Source organism: Emydura macquarii, unplaced genomic scaffold (genome assembly GCF_026122565.2).
Source record: "Emydura macquarii macquarii isolate MOO-44397 ecotype Brisbane River unplaced genomic scaffold, CSIRO-AGI_Emac_v2 contig_2636, whole genome shotgun sequence".
Classification (NCBI taxonomy): domain Eukaryota; kingdom Metazoa; phylum Chordata; order Testudines; family Chelidae; genus Emydura; species Emydura macquarii.
The window spans coordinates 39,221,007-39,227,319 of record NW_027132773.1 but is presented as its reverse complement, the minus strand read 5'-3'; the positions used below and the strand labels follow the sequence as shown (position 1 = coordinate 39,227,319).

The window sequence follows — 6,313 nt, the reverse complement described above, 5'->3', positions numbered from 1 at the left end:
GTCCAGTGGACGGGCGGTCTAGTGAGAGATGGGACTAGGCCAGGAGACGTGTCAGGGCTGCTCTATCACCGCCTGCCCCATGAACTCTGAACCAGGAGCCCTGGTCCAGGCTCTGGGAGGCTGGGACAACAAGCCGAGTTTCCATGGAGGAGCCCTTGGGAAGAGGAGCAGCCACAGGCTGACCCCGTGTGGTCCCATGGCAATCCGGTTTGCCAGGGTGTAGGTCAGGTGAGGATGAAAGCAGTCCACCTGGGCTCCAGGTCCTCCACCACCAATGGTGTCCAGTCCCACAGCAACCAGTGAACTAGGCAAAGCCTATTGCTGCTGGGCAGTGACGCATGCAAGCCCCTGGGAAAAGGAGATACACTGTAAAATCACTTCATGATATGGCCTAAGAGATGGCAGCACCCAGACACTGTATGGCTCAAATATGACTAGAGTGCTTGGTGAGGGTTACCACCTTTTGAAATGCAAAAAAGCCGGCACCCACCACCCTATATGGTAAGCCACCACAACCCCAACACAAGGCAACTCTGTAACTGCCCCACCCTTCAACAGCCACCTTTAGTATCTAGAGCAAGAACCTTATATAGATAAGATGGATAACATCATTTTCTTACTTAGTCATGTTTCTCCAAGCTGCTTTGTTTGTGTCCGTCTTCACATTTATTTTTTCCCAAGCTGCATTGATTCTATATTTTAACTATATACTTTAATGTGAACATTTTGGAACTTTATACATAAAATCCATTGAATCTATTTCTTGAATTGTATTTGCCATTTGATTTTGCTGTTTCCAGCAATTTCTTATTTTTAATGGCAAAATCATAGCATCTTTAGCTGGACATAGAAACTTTAACATTAGATATCCCAGTGTATTGTGGTAATAATGTAAATCTTTAGAGTCTAGACCCATTTCAAAAAAACCCAGCAGATTAAATTATTTTTATGGCAACTGACAAATCCATTTAAAAAACAGCCAGGGTGGTCAAATACCAGCCAGGTGGCAACCCTATCTCAGTGCACACTGACAGCTGCCCACTTTATGGGTTTCAGTATTATCTTAGCCAGTCTCAGCTGTAGGAGGAGATATTCCATGTACACTCCATAGAGGCCAATATTTGAAGGCCGTAAATAAAGACAGTTGACATTTATGTAGTTTACAGTTTTTAATTTCCCTGAGGAAACACGTCATAGGTGTAAGAGCTGACAAAGTGATGAGGGGTTGGTTATTCATCATATTAACATGCAGCTAGAAATCTCTGTCCAATACTGCATTCACCATGCAATGTCAGCCTTTATAACAGCAACATAAAAATGGCCATACTGGTTCAAAGTAATGGTCCATCTAGCCCTCTGTCTTTTCTTCTGACAGTGGCTGGTGCCAGATTCTTCAGAGGGAACTAACAGAACAGGACCATTATCAAGTGATCCATCCTATGTTGTCCAGTCCCAGCTTCTGGCATTTGCAGGTTTAGAGACACCCAGTGCAGCCATTGATGGATCTATCATCCATGAATCTAGCTAATTCTTTTTTTATATTAGTTATAATTTTGTCCTTTACAACATCTCTGGCAATGAGTTCCCGAGGTTGACTGTACACTGTGTGAAGATATACTTCTTTATGTTTGTTTCAGACTTGCTGCCTATTAATTTCATTATGTGACCCCTGGTTGTTGTTATGTAAAGAGGTAAATAACACTTCCCTATTCACTTTCTCTACACCGTTTATGATTTTATAGCCCTCTATCATATCCTCCCGTCGTTGTCTCTATTCTAAACTGAGCAATCCCAGTCTTTTTAATCTCTCCTCATATGGAAGCTGTTCCATTCCCTTAATCATTTTTGATGTCCTTCTTTGTACTTTTTCCAATTCTAAAATATCTTTTTGAGATGGGGAGACCAGAACTGCCCAGAGTTTCAAGGTGAGGGTGTGCTATGGATTTATATAGTGACATGATGGCATTTTCTGTCTTATTATCTTTCCCTTTCCTAATGGTTCCTAACGTTGTATTGGCTTTTTTGACTGCTGCATACCGAGCAGATATTTTCACAGTGACTCCGAGATCACTTTCTTGAGTGGTAACAGCTAATTTAAACCCCATCATTTTGTGTGTAAGTATAATTGGGGTTATGTTTTCCAATGTGCATTACTTTGCACTTATCAGTATTGAATTTCACCTGCTATTTTGTTTCCTAGTCAGTCAGTTTTGTGAGATCCCTTTATAACTTTTTGCAGTCAGCTTTGGACTTAACTGTCTTGACTGATTTTGTATTTTTGACTCCCCTAATCAATGGAAACAGAGCTTTAAAGTACTGTTCTATATTTTCTGGAAGGTCTGACCTATTTCAAATGGAGCCTCATATGATCTCAGGCCAGCCCAGCTGTCTTGATCTTAGAATCATCACAGAATCATAGATGATTAGGGTTGGAAGGGACCTCAGGAGGTCATCTAGTCCAACCCCCTGCTCAAAGCAGGTCCCTAACTAAACCATCCCAGCCAGGGCTTTGTCAAGCTGCACCTTAAAAACCTCTGAGGATGGAGATTCCACCACCTCCCTAGGTAACCCATTCCAGTGCTTCACCACCCTCCTAGTGAAAAAGTTTTTTCTAATATCCAACCTAGACCTCCCCCACTGCAACTTGAGACCATTGGTCCTTGTTCTGTCATCTACTACCACTGAGAACAGCCAGCTCCATCCTCCCTGGAACCCCCCTTTCAGGTAGTTAAAGGCTGCTATCAAATCCCCCCTCATTCTTCTCTTCTGCATACTAAACAAGCCTAGTTCTCTCAGCCTCTCCTCATAAGTCATGCTCCAGCCCCCTAAGCATTTTAGTTGTCCTCCTCTGGACTCTTTCCAATCTGTCCACATCCTTTTTGTAGTGGGGGGCCCAAAACTGGACACAGTACTCCAAATGAGGCCTCACCAGTGCTTAATTGAGGGGAATAATTGCTTCTCTTGATCTGCTGGCAATGTTCCTAGTAATGCAGCCCAATATGCCTTTAGCTTTCTTGGCAGTAAGGGCACACTGTTGACTCATATTCAGCTTCTTGTCCACTGTAACCCCCAGGTCCTATTCTGCTGAACAGCTGCCTAGCCAGTTGGTCTCCAGTGTGTAGCAGTGCCTGGGATTCTTCCATCCTAAATGCAGGAGTCTGCACTTGTCCTTGTTGAACCTCATCAGATTTCTTTTGGCCCAAACCTCTAATTTGTCTAAGTCACTCTGTATCCTATCCCTGCCCTCCAGTGTATCTACCACACCCCCCAATTTAGTGTCATCTGCAAACCTGATGAGGGTGTAAACCACCTCATCCTCCAGATCATTAATGAAGATGTTGAACAAAACCGGCCCAAGCACCAACCCCTGGGGCACTCCGCTTGTTACTAGCTGTCAACTACCCATTGAGCCTGATGATCTAGCCAGCTTTCTAGCCATCTTATAGTCCATTCATCCAAACCATACTTCTTTAACTTGCTGATAAGAATACTGTGGGAGACCATATCAGTCAAGGTATCCTGCAAAGTCTTATGCGTATGAGTAAGTTTACACACAGAAACAGTCCAACTGAGTTAAATTAAACTAATTCCATGTGTAAAGTTCCGCATGTGCTTAAATGTTTTTGAAAACCTCTCCCTCTGCTGAGCTTTTGGAGAAAGGATCTGACAGACACTTGGATACCTCACACTACATCTAGCATGTTCCGGTGGACTCCATTCCAGTTGGGTATAAGCAATAACTGTCAGTCAGGGGAAGTCTCCAAACCAGTATGTAAGGTGAAGGTCTTGGTTGACACATGGTTTGAAAAAGGGGGGTTTGTTGTCACTTTGTGACCTCCTTTCCTATTGTGGCCCAAAATGGGTCTAGAATAGATTGTCCCATTGGTAACTGGTAAGATTTGGGAGGTCTTTCTTCCTACAGACAGTCACAAGGACAGAGAAAGAATGGATCTGGGGTTTTCCATGGGGCAATGTATTTGTTTTGTTTTCTCACAGTAGACTCTAATTTAATAACTGAAACATGACAACTTCATTTTCTTTTCTTTAAAGAAACATCTCTTTGAGTTCAATATGTATTATCAATATTTTTATTGAGTTTATTTATCATTTTGGCTCATTTTATTAATCACAGAGGGTTTGGAAGGATTTGCTCCATAACTGAGTCAATAGCTAGTCCGGATAGTGTTTGAACCTAGCAGGTTTGTGCATAACAACCAGCACCTCTATTATATTTGCAAGATCAGAGCCTGAGTAATAATACTGTGTCATGTAATGATATGTCTCCCTTAGAGAAGTGGTGTATTACTGGTGGTGTAACACATCAGCCAACTTGAGTACAAAGTTCACCTGCAGCTTGCCCAGATCAAGGGTTGGCTGTGCTATACAGCAGCCCTTTGCTTAGATCTGCAAACTACAGTATTAATAACTTGTTTATTCTGTGTCACTGAGTGGTTTGTCATAGGCTGTGTCAAGGTGGGGTACATTACCTAGGGCAGCAACTAAGGTTTTATTTAAAACTAGGAAAAAGGTAATTTTTTCAATCAACTTAGTTCAGCTGAGCTATTCTAACTCAATTGAAAATCCTACTTAATGTCAATGTAGACCAGTGGTTCCCAACTGGGGGTCTACGACCCCCTTGGGGGGGCACCAAAGATTACAGAGGGTCCATAAGGCTCCTGTAATATTGAGGTCTGGTCGAGGCCCTCTGAGCTCTGTGCCAGCTGGGCGCAGCAGCCCCCACGAATCCCATGCCTGCCGGGCACCCAGCTGCAGCAAAGAAGCAGCCTCCCCCAGGGAGCCACAGCTCTGAGCGCTGCACCTCTGGAGCAAAGGAGCAGCCCTCCCCACCAGGGAGCAGCAGCCCAAGCCTATTGCGCCAGAGTACCCCCGAATCCCACACCTCTTGGGTGCAGCAGCTCCTCCAAACCCTGCGCCGGCAGGAGAGAAGCAGCTCCACTGACTGAGTCGCAGTCCCAAGCTCCAACCCGCTGGAGCAGCAACCCAAGCCCCCTCACGCCAGAGCACCCCCCGAGCCCCGCACCTTCCAGGATTCTCACTAAGATGGTGCAGTGTGCGTGGAACAGGTAAGAGTAATTTATTATCATTATTATTAATGTAATTTAGTGTTATTGTTATCATAATATATATTTATAGAGGTTATATGTGTTTATGGTTGGTGAGGGGACCGGTTGGGGGGGGAGGGGCGTGTTTTACTTAATGTTAACTAGGGGGGCTTTCACTCCAATGTTGGGAACCACTGATGTAGACACAAATTTAGCAGCTGTTAAGTTATAGCCCAGAGTCTACTAGGCATAGTATACACTAGAAAAAGTTTGCTGGTATAGCTATACCATCCTAATATAGCTTATATCTTCAAAATAGTGCTTTTGCCAGTAGAGCTCATACCAGTTCCCAAAGCAAAATAAATGAAAAACACTTAACTGACATTGCTATACCTGAAAAGTTTCTAATATAGACCTGGTCCTAGTATAGCCAAGGCCAAAAAAGACTATGGTAGCCCTTCCTAATGAAAGTGAAGAGAGGATACTTCCAGGAAGGCATCCACACTGCTTTGCGGGAAACAGAATAAAATAGAAGTTACTTAGCACTTAGTATAAACAGAAACAAGTCACATTTAAAAACATGACAACTTGTGACTGTTAACCCCATTGGGGAGCCCAGGTTTGCTCACAACCAGCTAACACATTTTAAAGGTGTTAAATCCTGTCTATGCTAATCTATTAGCTAAAACATGTTAAAACACAATCTATTTTCATAATTGAGACATGGACACTGAGGCCTTTAGATCATTTTGAGGAAAAACACTTTTCCCAAAGAACACAAAAAAGGAAGTATTATTGCTTAGGAGGGACTTGTAGAGGCAACTCCTGTAGTGTGGTTACTCATTTGTCAGAAGGTCAGGGTCTGAAGAGAGCCCTGAAGAAAGCAAGTCTGCCACTGGAGTTACATCCTGACCAGATCATCCTGAAAAGTCATTGCTGATTAATTTAGGTCTAGCCTTACAATATTTCCTAGTCAATAGAAAGAAAAAGTGGTCAAGAATGATCAAAGAAGGCAGAACTAGCTCTTGGAAAAAGTTGCCATGAACCTGTCTCTATTTCAAATATAGCATCAAGCATCCTGAACAACAAAGCTCATTTATGTGGAAAGCTGTAAACCCGCTGCTTGTCAGTACAAACCACTCTTACAGCCCAGGCATGATGCAACACTATTAAATTTTTGCAAGCTCGATCTGGGACTGTGGGACAGGATATTAATAAACTTACATAGAAAATACATTGTTCCTCTAAAA

The 6,313-nt window shown here is 43.1% G+C and overlaps 1 protein-coding gene across 2 annotated transcripts in view; it reads left to right on the top strand.

Annotated features, from left to right (window-relative positions):
- Positions 1-6,313, top strand: part of PMPCB (peptidase, mitochondrial processing subunit beta) — an 81,561-nt gene that overhangs the window by 41,128 nt on the left and 34,120 nt on the right. The gene's annotated exons all lie outside the window — the stretch shown is intronic.